The sequence below is a fragment of the Carya illinoinensis genome, chromosome 15 (assembly GCF_018687715.1).
Source record: "Carya illinoinensis cultivar Pawnee chromosome 15, C.illinoinensisPawnee_v1, whole genome shotgun sequence".
NCBI classification, from domain to species: domain Eukaryota; kingdom Viridiplantae; phylum Streptophyta; class Magnoliopsida; order Fagales; family Juglandaceae; genus Carya; species Carya illinoinensis.
Genome location: NC_056766.1, coordinates 18727413 through 18745553, shown reverse-complemented (window position 1 = coordinate 18745553; position 18141 = coordinate 18727413). Strand labels below are relative to the sequence as shown.

Genomic DNA, 18141 nt, shown 5'->3' with positions numbered 1-18141 from the left:
TTAAATGCTAATATTACAGTATTTGGGACACGCAGATGAGTAGTGATCAGTAGTACTGACTCTAACAGATGAGTAGTCTGATGATCTGAATTTTTTCTTTATATTGATTAATTACAGCTGTAATTTCAGTTTCATTAAATAAAATGAAGTCATTAAAAAAAAAAAAATAGTATTGACCCCTGCATTCACCCTTCAGCATTCTTGCATACATGCTGTACAACAAATCCACACTACCTTTTGACTTATGATTATGTCAAAACCTTAACGTCAAAAATCAAATCTAATTAATAATTAATTAGATCAACCAAATTTAAGATAAGGCTGTAGGAATATTAGATCATCGAGATCATCTCTTTCTCTTCTTCATTGTTTTATTAAATGATTCATTAATTTGAAAGAATGGTAGTGCTACTCCCACAGCTGATAACGAGAGCTTCTGCTAGTTATTTTCTGTTTTGTTTTTTTGGCTTTTTTTACATATATTTTTTTAACTTTTAAATATTTTTTTAAAAAAATAAAAAATTCATAATATTATTAAAAAATACTTAAATCATTAAGTATAAAAATAATCAATCTATTTCTTCATTTGTGCATGAGAAAGATAAAAGGTAAGAGGAGAAACATGTGGTTTCCTCCACGTGATAGTTATATTATTGGGGTCTCATCATTTTAAAAATTTTCTTTTGATCACGTGTAAACTATTAGTCTCGTGATGTATGTTTTGTCCCATTGCCTAAAAACAAGGTAAAATAATTAATGCCAATAATTCGTTATAAAAAAACAAAATAGTGCCCATAAAAGACGTTGCAACCATGAGCCCACCTCCAATAGGATTGTCATAAGGGAAAACCTTGAGGCCAGTTAGGTGTGAAATTAATCATAAAGTGCCACGGTAGGCATCTCAAAGCAATTGAATTGGATCCGCATAAACCCAATCCACCTCTTTCTCTTCTTCTCTCTCTCCCTCTCCCTCCCCCCATCTGCACTCAAGATGCCAAAAGAACTACACCAAAAACCTCTCCCTCTCCCTTGCTCATCTGCACTCAAGAAGCCGAAGGAAGGCCAACTATTTCTCTATCAGTCAGCTCCTCTTGTTGCCGGCTTCATAATATGGAAGACAATTGCGGTGATAGCTCCAGTCACGCTACAGTTAATCATCTACCATAACCTGTTGAAGTACCAAGGACAATTTCTTCATAAAATAACATAACTTTAAACCAACAACAACCTCATCCTCAGTTTGCTCACGAAGAAAAAGGAAAAGAACATAATAAAAGGACATAAAGGGGGGGATAACAACATTTATACCTGCTACTTCCTCTTCCAACCCCTTTTCTCGATAAAAATACCATTGCATAAAAAAAAAAATGAAGAACCAACGAACCCTGGTCCTTGCCTAGAAAACGAGTCGCTGAACCCACAAAAAAGAAAACATAAGAGTGAAAAAAAAAAAAAAAAAACAGAGTTCCAGTGTAAAAGAGATTTTAAATGTATTGTGGTGGAAAGACGAAAGTTCTAATGTCTTTGTTTTCAGAGCAAATCACCGAAAGAGAACGTAATGATTTTTCATTTTCAATTTTCAGATTTGTTTTCGTTTGAAAGTAGTCATCAATATAGTTTTACCAGTACTTCATTATCACAAGGAAAGTGAAAAGAAGAGTCGGGCCCCATCTTCGAATAAGCATCGGTGACCATCAAATGAGTGAAATTTTGAACATAGAATCAGCTTGATAATGTCCATAATCAAATGGGTTTCAAGCTAAAACTTTGAAAAAAAAGAGTTGTCTTTTTGTGCTTGGAATTACAGACCAATGGCTCAAAATTTTACGGCGAAGTGAGAAAAAATTCTGTGCATATATTGAAGTATGAATTTCGAACTCGTGTGTTGCAATTTACTCAGAGAGAGAGAGATCGGAGTGGGACTGTATAGCAAGCAAGATACAGATGGGGAGGGAGAGTGAGAGATCGATCGGATGTATGCCGGTCCAGTTTAATTGCTTTTAGGATGCCTATGTGGCAGTTGATGATTGGCCGGTGTGAAAACTATTTTCACACCCGACCGGCCTGGAGCGCCACTCTTGTCATAATCCAAGGCTCATATATCAGACTTTTTATACAAATTATAGCCCTGCACATTACTATCACTTTTGTTCAGCATAGAATCATTTAATTTGAAAAAATTAAAATCCAGCCATTCCGTAATTAGTGGGAGGATAACCACAAGTGTAACAAATATTAAATAATAATATTTTATTTGATTTGATTTATAATAAGTCAATTGAAGCAATGCGGCTGAAAAATTACAGAGAATAAGGGAGGCGGAGTTGGGTTGGTTCAGCGACAACGAGCGTGCGATGTCTGAGCTATAGAGAGAGAACTATGAGAGAAAGAGTTTGAGATGGAGAGATGAGTGAACGGAAAGGGAGAGATAGGCATGAAGGAGAACTGCTTACGGTGGAGAGAATTCCTCTGTTTCGGTTATAGACAAAAACAGAGGCATGGCTGGCAGTTTACATGGTTGATCTTGTGCACGACACGAGTGTCTCGGTAGCGAGAATTGGTATGAGCAGAGGATGGAGGTTGAGCAGCTGGTCATGGCTTGTTCTGGGCTGTCCGTGGGAGTCCATGCAGGGAAAACTCGGACTGAGAGTGCAACCGTTTGCTTTGATTTTGAGCAACCAAACAGAGGCTTTGAGGTGGTGAGGCCGCGACGGTGAAAACTGTTGAGTACTGTGGAGTTTGGTCCACACCGCTCGAGCGGAGGTATTGGCTGCTCGAGCGAAATCAGGCAGATTCGAACGCTCGATGTTAGCTCGACAGTAAGCTTGAGCGTATGCGGAAGGAAGTTCACTCAAATTGCCGCTTGAGCGAACATACATTTTACACAGGTCTAGGGTTTTTTCTACTGTTTGACTATATATATCATTATTATATCATATGGTCGTACTGTAGAAACACTGTGGGCGTACAGTGATTGATCAATCATTGTAGTGTGATATTCCTCAATAATAAAATCCTTTGTAGCTCCCATGGACGTAGGTAATTTGCCGAACCACGTAAATATTGTGTCATGTATGATTGTTTTCTCATTCTATATTTACTTTCACTTGTCATCGTTTTTCACAACAAAAACGGGTCTGGGTGGAGGTGAAGCTTGGCTTCGTTCTAGGTTTAGCTTGTGGCAGCGGCTTTCAATTTACCTTTTGGTTGAGTAGGCCACAAGCGTGAAGCTCTACAACAGACCAACTACCAACAGAGATGACACAAGGTAGCATCAGCGCCAAGGAAGAAGAGAGGCACATCTCGGATCCGTCCAACGGCCCAAAAGTGTATGATTGGTGATTTGCTGAGGATGACGATGACTATGGATAAATGAAAAAGAGATGGTTGTGGCTAATGGAGACAGAAACCAAGAGAGGCCCAAAAGTGTATGATTGATGATTTGCTCGGCGACTGCTGACGGTGACAACTGAGGCAAGGCAAGGCGGAGAGAGAGAGAAAAGACAGCGTCTTACTCGAAAGACAGAACTTGGGAGGGAGAAATTTTTCTCCCTCAGCAGTCGCCGAGGGAGAAAAATAGAGTAGCAGAGTGAAGTGGTGTGAAAATAGACCAAAACATTTGTCGATAGGAAGGTAAAAAGACTAAACTATTTGTCGGCAAAACATAAATAAAAGCAAACAACTTGCAATTTTTAAATACAACTAAGGGTAAAATTGGGAAAAAGATTTAGATGAAAACACTGTAGTAGAATGGATTCCCGCTTATATATAAAGTAGATATATACCAATTGCTCTTAACTTCCCAGAATAATGTCTCTTCCAGTTTCAGCAATTTATTCTCAAACCTAGAATCCAAATTCTTTGGTAAAAACATCCAGTAGCAAATTATTGTCCTAGCTTATGGGGAGATCGTTTCCTATCTTATGCTAACAACTCCATAGTATATACAAAAGATATGCCATACTATAAAATAATTTTCTTATTATTTCTCAATTCTGTATTCAAATGCCAGTCTTAAGGTAATATTATTGTTAACACAAATAATCTTAATTTGAAACACAAAATTCTTTTTCTTTTGTAGGAAATGGCCTATGGGAACTTGGAGCAAGTCCAGAAGCTGAAGGAAGAAGTGCAGAGATTGCTAATGGCTCATGTCGATAAACCATCACAAAAGTTGGAGTTGATTGATGCGATCCAACATTTAGGCCTATCTTACCATTTTGAAAGTGAGATTGACTCTATATTACGAGAAATTCACAAGTACTATTATTACAGTGAAGATGAATTGAAAATCTCTGGTAATGACCTTTACACCATTGCTCTCTGTTTTCAATTAGTAAGGCAACAAGGTTATAACATTCCAAGCGGTTAGTCCTTTTTTGTAACTTGCTCAAGTTCATTAGATTGATCAACAACTTATAATCTCTATAAATTGTACAACTATTTAGGAAATTCAACTTTAGCTACAAACTCATACTTGTGCTGAGCAGCTAAAGTATGTATGGTATGCATGCACTCATGACCTCATTATTATCATATAACCTACATGCAAATAGGTCATATCATGTGTTGGGTGGTAATGCAGATGTTATCAACAAGTTCAAAGACAACAAGGGGAACTTCAAGGAGTCACTTATTGACGATGTGCGAGGCATTTTATGCTTGTACGAAGCTTCACATATGAGGGTGCATGGAGAAGATATACTTGATGAGGCACTCGATTTTACTACTGCTCGCCTTGAGTCGATGGCGATTGCAAATTTAAATCCTTCTATTGCTGCACAAGTAAGTCGTGCCTTACAGCGGCCCCTTCGAAAGTGCTTGCCGCAGTTAGAGGCGAGACATTACTTGTCTATCTACCAAGAAAGTGGTTCATTTAATGGGGTTTTATTGAACTTTGCTAAGTTAGATTTTAACATAGTGCAACGAAAACACCAAAAGGAACTTGCCCATCTCTCAAGGTAATTAAAGTTCATTAAACATATCACACTCTATAAAGTTGGTGTTAATCTTGTACTTATAGGCATGCAAGAACTATGGAGTAGATTTCTATTGAATATTTTGCATGCTTAGGTGGTGGAAAGATTTATACGTTGCGACAGAGTTATCGTTTGCCCGAGATAGAGTGGTGGAATTGTACTTTTGGATTTTGGGACTGTACTTTGAACCCCATTACGCTCTTGGTAGAAGGATTCTTACGAAAATAATTTGCATGACATCAATCATAGATGATGCATTTGATGCCTATGGTACATTAGAAGAACTCGATCTTTTTGCAGACGCAGTTAAAAGGTTTGGTACTTGCATTGGAACGTGATTGTCTTCAATTTTTTGGTGTTGATCAAGTCAAGATTTAATATTGTTTGATTGATTTTTTTCTTTTTACAAATACCTTTAGGTGGGATATCAATTGCATTGACCAACTCCCATAGTACATGAAATTGATCTATAAAGCACTCTTGGATGTTTATGAAGAAATTGAGGAAGAGATGTCCAAGGAAGGTCCTACTGTTTTTACTATGCAAAGTAAAAGGTATATACATACGAGTCTATGACACTATCAATTAACTTTGGCTTAATCTTTTTACAATTAAATGGGATTTATAGGCATAATAATTTCGTTTGCTTTAATGTTATAACCAGATGAAGAATCAAGTTCAAGCCTACTTTGTTGAAGCCAAATGGTTGAATGAAAAATATGTACCCACATTCGAGTAGTATATGAATAACGCACTTGTATCATGTGGTTTCGCCATTCTTATAACTGTATCTTTTGTTGGCATGGGAGACATCGCAACAAAGGAAGCCTTCAATTGGGTCTTCAATCGCCCTAGGATGGTTAAAGCATCAGAAATCATAAACAGGCTTATGGATGATGTTGTTTCTATTAATGTACTTATAATTAATAGACAGCTTGTCCCCTTCATTTCCAAATTTATATATATGTGTGTGTGTGTGTGTGTGTATCAAAATGATAAGAAATCAATAAATTTTTGGATTACATTTTTTGTAGTTTGAGCAACAAAGAGGCCACATTGTCTCAGGCATTGAATGCTATATGAAGCAACATGGTGTGTCAAAGCAAGAGGTACATGAAGCTAGAATTTCAGAGGCAAATTGTGAATGCATGGAAGGATATGAATGAGGAGCTCCTTAAACCTACTCAAGTGCCAATGCCTCTTCTTGTGCGGGTTCTTAATTTCGCACGTGTAATTGATCTTCTTTACAAGGATGAAGATGCCTACACACATCTTGAAAGAGAACTGATAGGGGGTGTCACTTCATTGCTTGTCAATCCAGTGTTGCTATAATTAACTATGACTCTATCAATGTAAAGCTCTTGGGATGATAATATATCTGTGATTATCTCTCATGTATTGCTTCCTTAAATAAAGCTCCAATAAACCATGCATCCTATTGCATGATGTATCGATGTAATAAAAACTTATAAATTTTAAAATCATGATATAATGATCAACACCGTTTGATTACACATATGAGATGATATGTGATTTTTTTAAAGGTTTAAAAGTTAAATAAAATATTATTATAATATAATTTTTTAATATTAGTTTTGTTTTGGGATTTGAAAAAGTTGAATTGTTTATTATATTTTATGTGAAAATTTGTGAAAGTTGTAATGGTAAGATGAGATAATCTCATTACAACTTTTCCAAACTTCTAAACAAAAAAATAATAATAATTTAACTTTTTCAAATCTAAAAAAAAAAATATATTAATAAAATTATATTATTACAATATTTTAATTTTATAATATTTTTCTTTAATTTGTTTTTCTCATTTTTCATAACCCCATAAAATATTTTAACTCAAACTATTTTACTACTATTCACAAACTATTTTACTACTATTCACATATTAGCTCACTATCCAAACGAAGCCTTAAATTATCAAGAGGTGAGAAAAATTATGTGATCTGGCCACTATGCTGATTTTTAAAAGGGCGACAAGGCGCTATTAATTTTGCTATATATTTTTTTTAAGAAAAATTATGTGACAATTTCATCTTTCCAAATGTTTTCTTTTTAGTTCTTTTTTTTTTAATGAATGATTAATCATGTGGTTTGCTTTTGCATATTGGTCCACTTAGAGCATTGTTAATGGATTAGGCATATGTAAATGACAATTTTGATGAATGTAGGATGAATTTAGATTTTGACTATTCCATTTATATAAGTCCCTACATTGGAATAGCTATTTTTTTTATTATATAACAATAAAATAATATAAGATAAATTTAACTTTAGCTATTCACAACAAATTTTCACATTGGATATCCATTTATTTATTATATAGTAATGAGTAATTAATAATTTAAAAAATATTTTAATTATTAATTTATTTAATTTTATCATATTTTAATTATTAATTATTAGTTTATTTTATTTTATCACATTTTGTTATTTTATTTAAAGAAACTTGTGGAAGTTTGTGAATGTAGATAGAGAGAAGAGAGAGTGTTATAAAAAAATAAAAAAAATAAGATTTGCTATATGTACAGTGTAAACCAAATTTGAGTTTTTCTTTATCGATATTGTAACTAAAAGCTACAAATTTTGTTAATAGATAATCCATTGCAGTTGTGTTTTACATCTAATGGTTAAAAAGTACAATAAATTTTGAAAATGACTAATCCGGTGAGAATGCTCTTAGAGCTCACCATGGCTTTGGATGGGTTGGAGAATGGGCAAATACAGGGTGAGTTCTTAATAGGGTGCTTTTTCTTCATTAATCTTGTCTCTTCCATGAGTCACTAATCGTTCCCTATTACTTTTAGCTCTAGGATGAATCGTAAACCTGTTGGCCAGACTGACTTGCTCAGGATCGAAATAATACACCATGTAGATAAGGAGAAAACTGAAAATTACATTCTCAAACTAGTAGTATGGCTGGTCATCCATGTTGAGTATTTTGGAGTCTGGTCCACACCGCTCGACCGAAGGCATTGGCCGCTCGAGCGAAATCAGACAGATTCGAATGCTTGATGTTAGCTCGACAGTGAGCTCGAGCGGATGCGGAAGGAAGTTTCACTCGAGCGGAGGCATTGGCCGCTTAAGAGAAGTCAGACATAGTTGAATGCTCGATGTCATCTCAACAGTGAGCTCGAGCGGATGCGGGAAGGAAGTTCGCTCGACGCGCTCTCGACATGCCGCTCGAGCGAACATTCATTTTACACAGCTCTAGGATTTTTTCCGCCGTTTGATTATAAATATGATTATTATATCATATGGCCATACTGTAGAAACACTGTGGACGTACAGTAATTGATCCATCATTGTAGCGTGATATTCTTCAATAATAAAATCTTCTTCAGCTCTCGTGGAAGTAGGCAATTTGCTGAACCACGTAAATCTTGTATCGTGTGTGATTGTTTTCTAGTTCTATTTTTTTTCAATTTATTGTCATCATTTTTCACAACAATTGGTATCAAGAGCCAAGGTTCGGGTCTGAGAAGAAACAATGGCTGGAGATGAATTGAAGGTATCGGGGATCGAGAAGTTTGATGGCACGGATTTTGGATACTGGAGGATGCAGATAGAGGACTAGCTCTATGGAAAGAAACTTCATCTTTCTCTATTGGGAAAGCAATCGGAAAAGATGGATGATGCTAATTGGAACCTGTTGGATCGACAGATTCTGGGGGTTATTTGATTAATCTTGTCGAGATCCGTTGCACACAACGTCATCAAGGAGAAGACGATTGCGGATCTCATGTCAGCTTTGTCAGGTATGTATGAAAAGCCGTCAGCGAATAACAAGGTACATTTGATGAAAAATTTATTCAATTTGAAGATGGCAAATGGTATGTCTATTGCACAACATCTGAATGATTTTAATACTATCACAAATCAATTGTCGTCTGTTGAAATTGAATTTGATGATAAGATACGTGCACTGATACTATTGGCTTCACTGCCAAATAGTTGGGAAGCTATGAGAATGGCTATTAGTAATTCTGCTGGTAAATCTAAATTGAAATATGATGATGTTCGTGATTTGATTTTGGCTGAAGAGGTGCGCAGGAAAGATTCAGGAGAGACCTCGGGTTTGAGTTCAGCTCTAAATGTTGATTCTCGAGGGAGATCACAAGGCAGGAACTCAAACAGAGGAAGATCAAAATCAAAGTACAGGGGCAAGAGCAAGTCAAGGCCTGGCCAGCAGGCAACTTGCTCGAATTGTGGTAAAACTGGCCACATAAAGAAGAACTGCAAAAAACCTAAGAAGACTGAGAATGATAGTGCTAATGTGGTAACTGAAAAAGTACAGGATGCACTATTGCTTGCAGTTCATAGTCCAGTTGATGACTGGATACTGGATTGAGGGGCTTCCTTCCATACATCTTCCCACCGGGAGCTAATACGGAACTATATTGCAGGTGATTTTGGGAAGGTGTATTTGGCTGATGGAGAGGCTTTGAACGTAGTGGGGATGGGAGACATTGATATTGCACTCCCTGGCAAGAACAAATGGACCTTGCAAAAGGTCAGACACATTCTTGAGTCGAAGAAGAACCTCATTTATGTTGGACAACTTGATAAATGTGGTCATTCAGTGGTGCTATCAGATAGCACCTGGAAGGTCACAAAAGGGACATTGGTACTAGCTCGGGGTAAGAAAACTGGTACACTATATATGACTACTGGTTTGATTGACACTATTGCTACTACCGTTGCAAAGAGAGTAGATTTGTGACATTGCAGGTTTGGCCATATAAGTCAGAAGGGTATGAAAGAACTTTTGTCTAGAGGCAAGCTACTAGAACTGAAGTCAGTTGATCTCAGTATGTGTGAGAGTTGTGTTATGAGGAAACAAAAGAAGGTCAGCTTCTTGAAAATGGCAGGATGCCTAAGACAAGAAGACTGGATCTTGTGCACACAAATGTGTGGGGTCTTTCCCCAGTGGCATCTCTTGGAGGTTCTCGCTACTATGTCACGTTCATTGATGACCATAGTAGGAAGGTATGGGTTTATTTTTTGAAGCATAAATCTGATATATTTAATGTGTTCAAAATTTGGAAAGCCATGGTTGAGACAGAGACAGGCTTAAAACTGAAATGTTTGAGATCTGACAATGGTGGTGAGTATGTTGATGGTGGATTCAAGGAGTATTGTGCAGCTCTGGGTATCAGAATAGAGAAGACGATTCTTGGGACACCACAGCAAAATGGAATTGCTGAGCGTATGAACAGAATCATTAATGAGCGTGCTAGAAGCATGAGGTTGCACGCTGAACTACCACCCACTTTTTGGGCAGATGCAGTCAGCACTGTCATTTACTTGATAAACAGATGGCCATCAGTTCCACTGAATTGTGGACTGCCTGAGGAGGTTTGGAGCAGGAAAGAGGTCAAATTTTCTGACCTTAAAACTTATGGCTGTCTTTCTTATGTGCTTATTGATTCTGATGCTCGTAGTAAACTTGAAGCTAAGTCAAAGAAATGTTATTTCATTGGCTATGGAGACGAGGCATTTGGCTACCGTTTCTGGGACGATCAGAGTCGGAAGATCATAAGAAGCAGGAATGTGATTTTCAATGAGAAAATTATGTACAAGGATAAGTCTAGTACAGCTTCTGTAGTAGCTCCTCAAGAGTCCGAGTTTGTAAGATTGGATGACCTACCAGAGGTCACAGTGCAGTGTAGAGATGTGAGTGACGGGGAGAGTGGGTCCAGTGCACCCATTCCTATTATTCCGCAGGTAGTTTCAGAACCGTCCACTCCTACAGTTGCAGTTCGCAGGTCAGTTAGGACTATACATCCTCCACAGCGTTTCTCACCCACTTTGAATTACATTATGTTGACAGATGGTGGAGAACCGTAGAGTTACGAAGAAACCTTGCAAGATGAAAGCTCTAGCAAGTGGAAGCTGACCATGAAAGATGAGATGGATTCCCTGTTAGGGAATCAGATATGAGAATTGACAGAACTTCCATCAGGGAAGAAGGCATTACATAACAAGTGAGTGTACCAGGTGAAAACTGAGCATGATGGCAATAAGAGGTACAAGACTAGACTTGTTGTAAAAGACTTTCAGTAGAAGCAGGGTATTGATTACTCTGAGATCTTTTCTCCTGTGGTGAAGATCACAACCATCAGGATGGTATTGGCTATGGTTGCTACTGAAGATTTATTTCTTGAGAAGTTAGATGTGAAGATAGCTTTTCTTCATGGAGACCTTGAAGAAGACATCTACATGCATCAGTCTGAGGGGTTTGTGGTACAGGGAAAGGAAGGTTCAGTTTGCAAACTGAGGAAGAGCTTGTATGTCTTGAAGCAAGCTCCTAGACAGTGGTACAAGAAATTTGATAACTTTATGCACAGTGCAAGGTTCATTAGATGTCAGGCAGATCATTGTTACTATGTCAGGCACTTTGACAATTCTTATATTATTCTACTGTTGTATGTGGATGACATGCTTATTGCAGGGGCTAATATTGATGAGATCAATAATCTAAAGAAGCAGATGTCAGAGCACTTTGCAATGAAGGATTTGGGAGCTGCAAAGCAAATCCTTGGCATGAGAATTGTCATAGATAAAGTCAGAGGTACATTGAGACTCTCACAGGCTGAGTATGTGAAAAAGGTACTCAGCAGGTTCAATATGGACAAGGCCAAACCAGTTGGCACACCCTTGGGTAGTCACTTCAGACTCAATAAGAATTAGTCACCTGAGTCAGATAAGGAACAAGATTACATGAGTAAGATTCCTTATGTCTCAGCTATTGGTTCACTTATGTATGCTATGGTTTGCACAAGACCAGATATTGCCCATGCAGTGTGAGTTGTTAGTAGATACATGAGTAACCTAGGAAAGCAACATTGGGAAGCAGTGAAATGGATTTTGAGGTACCTAAAAGGCTCCTCAGAAACCTGTTTGTGTTTTTCTGGAGAGAGCTTGGAGGTGCAGGGCTATCTTGATGCTGATCTAGCTGGAGATATTGATAGCAGAAAGAGTACTACGGGCTTTGTTTATACACTTGGTGGTACTGCAATGTCATAGGGTTCTAATCTACAGAAAACAGAGGCTGCAAAGGAGATGATATGGCTATAGGGCTTCTTGGAGGAATTGGGTAAAAAGAATCAGAAAGGCACTCTCTACAGTGATAGTCAGAGTGTCATATTCCTTGCCAAGAATCCAGCATTTCATTCCAGGACCAAGCACATTCAGATCAGGTATCACTTCATACGATCATTGTTAGATGACAGACAATTGTTACTTGAGAAGATTTGTGGAAGCAAGAACCCTGCTGATATGTCGACAAATGGTGTTACACTTGAGAAATTGAAGTTGTGTGCAACATCAGTTGGTCTTCTAGTATGAAGACAGGGGCAGTAAGTTGTAGAGGTGGAGGATATCATGTTTGAAAAAGACGGCGATACAGCGAGTGTACCAATCTCCAAGTGGGAGAATTGTTGAGTACTATGGAGTCTGGTCCACATCGCTCGAGCGGAGGCATTGGCCGCTCGAGCGAAGTCAGGCAGAGTTGAACGCTTGATGTCAGCTCGACATTGAACTCGAGCGGATGTGGGAAGGAAGTTCGCTCGACGCACGCTCGACACCTCGCTCGAGCGAACATGCATTTTACACAGCTCTAGGGTTTTTTCCGCTGTTTGACTATATATATGATTATTATATCATATGGTCGTACTGTAGAAACATTGTGGAAGTACAGTGATTGATCCATCATTATAGTGTGATATTCCTCAATAATAAAATCCTCTGCAGCTCCCATGGACGTAGGCAATTTGCCAAACCACGTAAATCTTGTGTCGTGTGTGATTGTTTTCTCGTTTCATTTTTTTTTTCAATTTATTGTCATCATTTTTCACAACAATCCAAGCCAGGGCTATCAATTGTGGAATCAGGTCTCCTGTTAAATCCCCAGTTCGCTCCCCCAGCTAGAAGACTATTCAGTTATCTACATGCACACCCAACTCTAAATCCCCTATGTTGATAGTTGAAGACCAAGAGATGCTCCGGGATGTGAGTAAGCGGAAATTGACACCTGGAATAAGCAAGAGTCAAGAATTTGATACTGCTAAAAGCAGGTTAAGCAAGCACCATAGGCTGAGTAAGAGTAGCAACCACTCTCCAACAATTGAAATTAAAAAGGATTTATTCCCGATTAGGAGGCCATTTTCTCTTCCTATCATCGACTTCGATATTGACCGGATCAAGGCCTTGGACATCATCGACCGAGTGGACACAATGCTTGGTCTATAATTCTATATTACGTTTCAAGATGCAAAGCAAAGGAGACCTTGTCTTTGTGTATTGGGTACATATGCTGCATTTTCCAATCTAGGGTGCTCTCATCCATTATGACAAGGTAAAATCTCAGGCGAGTTACAAATTAGATGATGAGTGATATAGGTCACCACCTTTTTGAATGTGAAAAGTTAGGGTGATAATGGATTGGTAATTTAATTGTTGTAGAGATGGAAGGTATTAGTTCTGTATGTTATACAGACTTATCATTTTATAATAATCCAAATTTCGTGGTTCTGCTAGTTCTTTTCTATGCTTGTTAGTTTTCTTTGTTCTATGCAACAGCCACGATTGTTGTTGGAATGTAGATGTAAACTAACAGTACTTCACATTCTTACATACAGAGCAATAGGAATGGACATTAATTAGGTTATTTAATGGAGAGATAGGCTTCCAAAATTATTTGGTATCAGAGATGGAAATACCAAATAATTTATTAGCAATTTTATATGGTAAGAGATGAACATATATCTCTTAAAGTTATATTCCCCATATGCCAATCGTAATTTGTCCTATGGGTGTGTATCCGGATATGTATCTGGGATTTTAAAACCGAGTGAATACCTGCTTGGATAAACCCGGGTGGATATTCGGTTTTAGATATCCATAGAACTGGATACCCGGATTGTAATTGGTATCAAATTTTAACTATACTTTTTTTCAGTTGTAGTTTTTTTTTTTTTTTTTGAACTTTAGTGAAACAAAATTCTATTTACAAAAAGAAAAAAAAATCCGATTATGAATAACTGGTTAAATTAACTGAATCCGGGTAAATAACCGTTTGGAATCACTCGAATTTCTGGCTTTTGTACCAAACCGGGAAAAAAAAAATTAAGTTTGGATGCACACCCCTAATCCAAAAAAGAAAAAAAGGATAAAAGTTTGTAGATTGAAAACAAATTATCTACTAATTTTTTTAAGAGAATTAAAAATCTACCTTTCATTTATAAGTTTTTATAATTTGAAGGTGCGGTAATCCCTCTGTGATTTATAAACTGATGTATAAATACTATTCATTGTGGAACCTATAGCAATTATTAAAAAACTCAAAACACAAATGTTAGGTTCTTGATAATGCTGCACGTACAAAGGAGGTGTGTGGGGTCAGTCACTACAAGAAATTGCTCCATTTCCGACGGGTCCAGTAGCCGGAAAAAACACATGGTTTCGCCGATATTAGTTATTACCCGCTATTTCTAGTCGCCACAGGATAGCCGCTATTAAAGAGCCAAGTAAAATATTTTTCGGCTACTTTTATAATAGCCAGAAATACAACTTATTTCCGACAATAATAATAGCCGCAAATAAATAAAATGTTGTCGCAATAACTTTTGCCAATATCCATCATAAATAGCCAAAAATAATTTTCGGTTATATTTTTTAGCCGGAAATATTTATTAGTATCAAAATTTTTTAAGCCGCAAATAGATACTGGCTAGTTTTTAGTCGCCTAAATATTTTCCGGCTATATATTTTAGCAGGAAATTCGTATTTGCAGCTACATTTTATAGCCACAAATAGTTGCCGCTAGGTTGACTTGGCTATTTTTATTTCCGGCTATATATTTGTAGCCGGAAATAATTATTTGCAGCTACTTTTGTAGCCGGAAATAGTGAAGCTTTGCTGTTGTTAAATTTATTCCGGCGAAATATTGTTGCCGGAAATGTTTGGAAGCAGTCCCTATTTAATTTGTACATTCATACGTTGTTTTTCCTTTATTAACTTGCTTGTTAATAAACAAAGCAAGTTAATAAGTTAAAAAATACTATATATAGAGAAATTCATTTTTGCTTGAAACATCATTCATATAACCTCAAAGTACATATTTAAAGCTTAACCACTGCACTGCCATTGTTTTAAGTTTTACATAAAACAATCCAACATATCACAATGTAACAAAAATTTACAAGTGAAAGTCTTTCTATATAGGTTTAGCTAGCTGTTCCATCAATATTTGACAGCTTATGAAATGTTTTTGCTCTATTTCTTGATATCTTGGTTCAATCCTGTGAGAAACAAGAACAAAAAATAGGTCATGAGCTTTTAGAGATGTCATCAAACACAAGCTAGCTCCTTTTGCATCAAGTGGACATTGAACAAGCCCTTCTAAAAAAATGCTTTGACTTGGTCTAAGTTGCATCATCAGTTATGTTTTATATGTTGCAACTATTTGATGCTTCTGACTCAGACAAGAGAATGATTAAAAGCAAAGAAAAGCAAGCAGAAGACTACACTCCTAAGTTTGAAGTATTTGTTGGTCAACGACCATGTCTGAACACTAGTCAGTATAAGAGGGCTTCGAGAACTCTTCACATAGTTTGGCTCTATATTTCTTGATATCTTGGTTCAATCCTGTGAGAAACAAGAACAAAAAATAGGTCATGAGGTTTTAGAGATGTCATTAAACACAAGCTAGCTAGCAGTTTCAGATCATTCAGATTAGATTCAGAATATTTCCACAATAAAGGATACTCATTAATCTTTCAATTTCAGTTTCAGATTAGATTCAGAAAATTTCCCGAAAGAAGCCATCAGAAAACATCTCCTTGGATCTAAATTCAATCTCATAACATACATCTATACCACATGAAAAAGGACGTTGTGAACTATGTCTTTGTTTCCAATGATTTCCACCACTTAGTTACTAGGAAAGCATAATTCAAAACCTCATACTCGATTGCTACGAAACAAATGCAAACCAATAAAAATAGAACCCTCAGAATTTTTAATGGCCTTTTTGTAGAAAATTTAATGGACTATCAAATAAAAACAGAGTATCCACATCCACCAAACTTGGACCATTGGATCTGTCTAAGGTGGATTGTGTCAATAGTTAGTTTACTATATATCCATCGGAGCATTGCAGTTGGAGTATTCAACCTGCATATCCATAGAAGACCTCATGCTAAGCAGTTCTATCCAAATCCTCTTAAAGAAATCTCTACATTCTATACTACAACAAAGTATATCACTTTTATTTTTTTGATCTTTGCATCCTGATTAGAGGCTACACACAAACTCAGGAAGCTCGTTTATTTTGCTGCTGTGATGTGAAAAAACACATACAGAAAGTTTGGAATAGGATATCTATTCATCGCAAATTTGTAGAATAACCATGTGGAACGGCTCATATAATCCTCTTTAACTAACCAATGGTTATCTTCTTGATATATATAAATATTTACGAAATTAACAAAACCAATAATCATAAGCAACCTTTTTTCAAAAATGGCAAGAAGAAGAAAAAATCAGAAGGAAAAGGGAAAAAAGAAGGCCAAGAGCATGCTTATTGACAAACCAAACAAATTATTTATATACAAATCAGCTAGTATTAATTGATATAAAAATATATATTCATTTTCATATTTTTTAATATTGCAATGGATGATCTCTTACTGAAGTTTCTACATTAGTAATGAATCAATGCAACCAATAATAGGGATGTATGGGGCTACATATCTTTGGGTTACTTTAAGCAGGCTAGCATCTGATGTAAATTTTAATTTATGAAGGGATGATTCAAAGTTCTCCCCTTGCAAAAAATTGACATGTTTCAGGTTTGAAATTTTTAACAGATAACCAAGGCCTGACAACTCCATATAATGTTTTTAGTGTTCTCTTTTTGAACCATTCATGGGAGGTGCTAGCTAAACCAATACAGACTGCATGTATCTTGTTAAGTTTATAAGCTCATATACATTATATTAATGTGGGATTTCTTTGAAGGGAATTCGGGTGGAGGCAACATAAGCTACAAAACTCCTAAACAACAATAGGCAGTACATACATCTAAAATAAAAGTGCTTTGCTAGAAGATTGCTCTGTTTTAGGGGAGTTTAATGGAGTGGTTGAATTGTGTGAATAAGGAGAGGCTAATGACAAAAATAAAACTTTCATAAAAAATTTCAGGGCCTAGCTAGCATTTTCTATTTCATCGTAAATTCCAAGCTCACCAACACTACTAAAAGAGTTATTGTTGCTTTGATTTAAAGAACCATTCAAAGTTAGATAGATTTTTTTGTCATATGTTAAGATCTTGGCATAGAACACAGCAAGTTAAATTGTTTATCCTGAACAAGGAAATTTCATGTGAACATTTATATTTTAAATCTTCTAAACTGCCCATCCACTAGAAACCAAGCAAAAGATTTAACTTGCTGTGTTCTACGCCAAGATCTTAAATGTGCACACGTTGTTAATTGTTTCTAAGATGTAAAAAAGGTGATGTCTAATATAACTTAACATCATATGGTTGAGATAGAAAACTCACCCACATAAAAGGCCATTAGTTCTAAGAAACCAATTAATCCTGCATGTTTTGACAGAAAAAAGGGAAAAAAATGGAATCATATTAGTGAATCTTCAATTAAAAATGAGGCCAGTAGTTCAATAACTGCCCAAGAATATCACAATAATGCATGGTACTACTGCTAATCAGTTGGAGTGGGAACTCCAAGAATTCAGTCAGGTCCGAACAAGTACTTAAATTGCAAAAGCAACATATATAATGAAGCATTCAAGATCAACATATATAGATCAGCACAGCATATATTAATATCTCATTACAATTATTTAGATCTCAAATTTATTAATTACTCACCCGATACAGAGCAAGAAACTTTATTATCGTCTTCCATGTAGCAATAAGAATTGGGTTCGCTGCCGCTTCCACAATAAATCGAGTACCATGAAAGCACAAAACCATATGAGAATAAATTGTGGAGGTCTGTACATGATGGGGAAATATTAATAGGATGATTAGCATCAATTTGTCCTGGCCATGATGTCAGAGAGATTTGTTCTATCGTGCATGACTCCTCCACATCCATCGCATTCACTCCACGGTCAACAA

The 18141-nt window shown here is 36.5% G+C and overlaps 1 pseudogene; it reads left to right on the top strand.

Moving 5' to 3' along the window:
* Positions 1–4084: 4084 nt before the first annotated feature.
* The window catches only part of LOC122296732, a 36109-nt pseudogene continuing 22052 nt past the window's right edge, over positions 4085–18141 (top strand).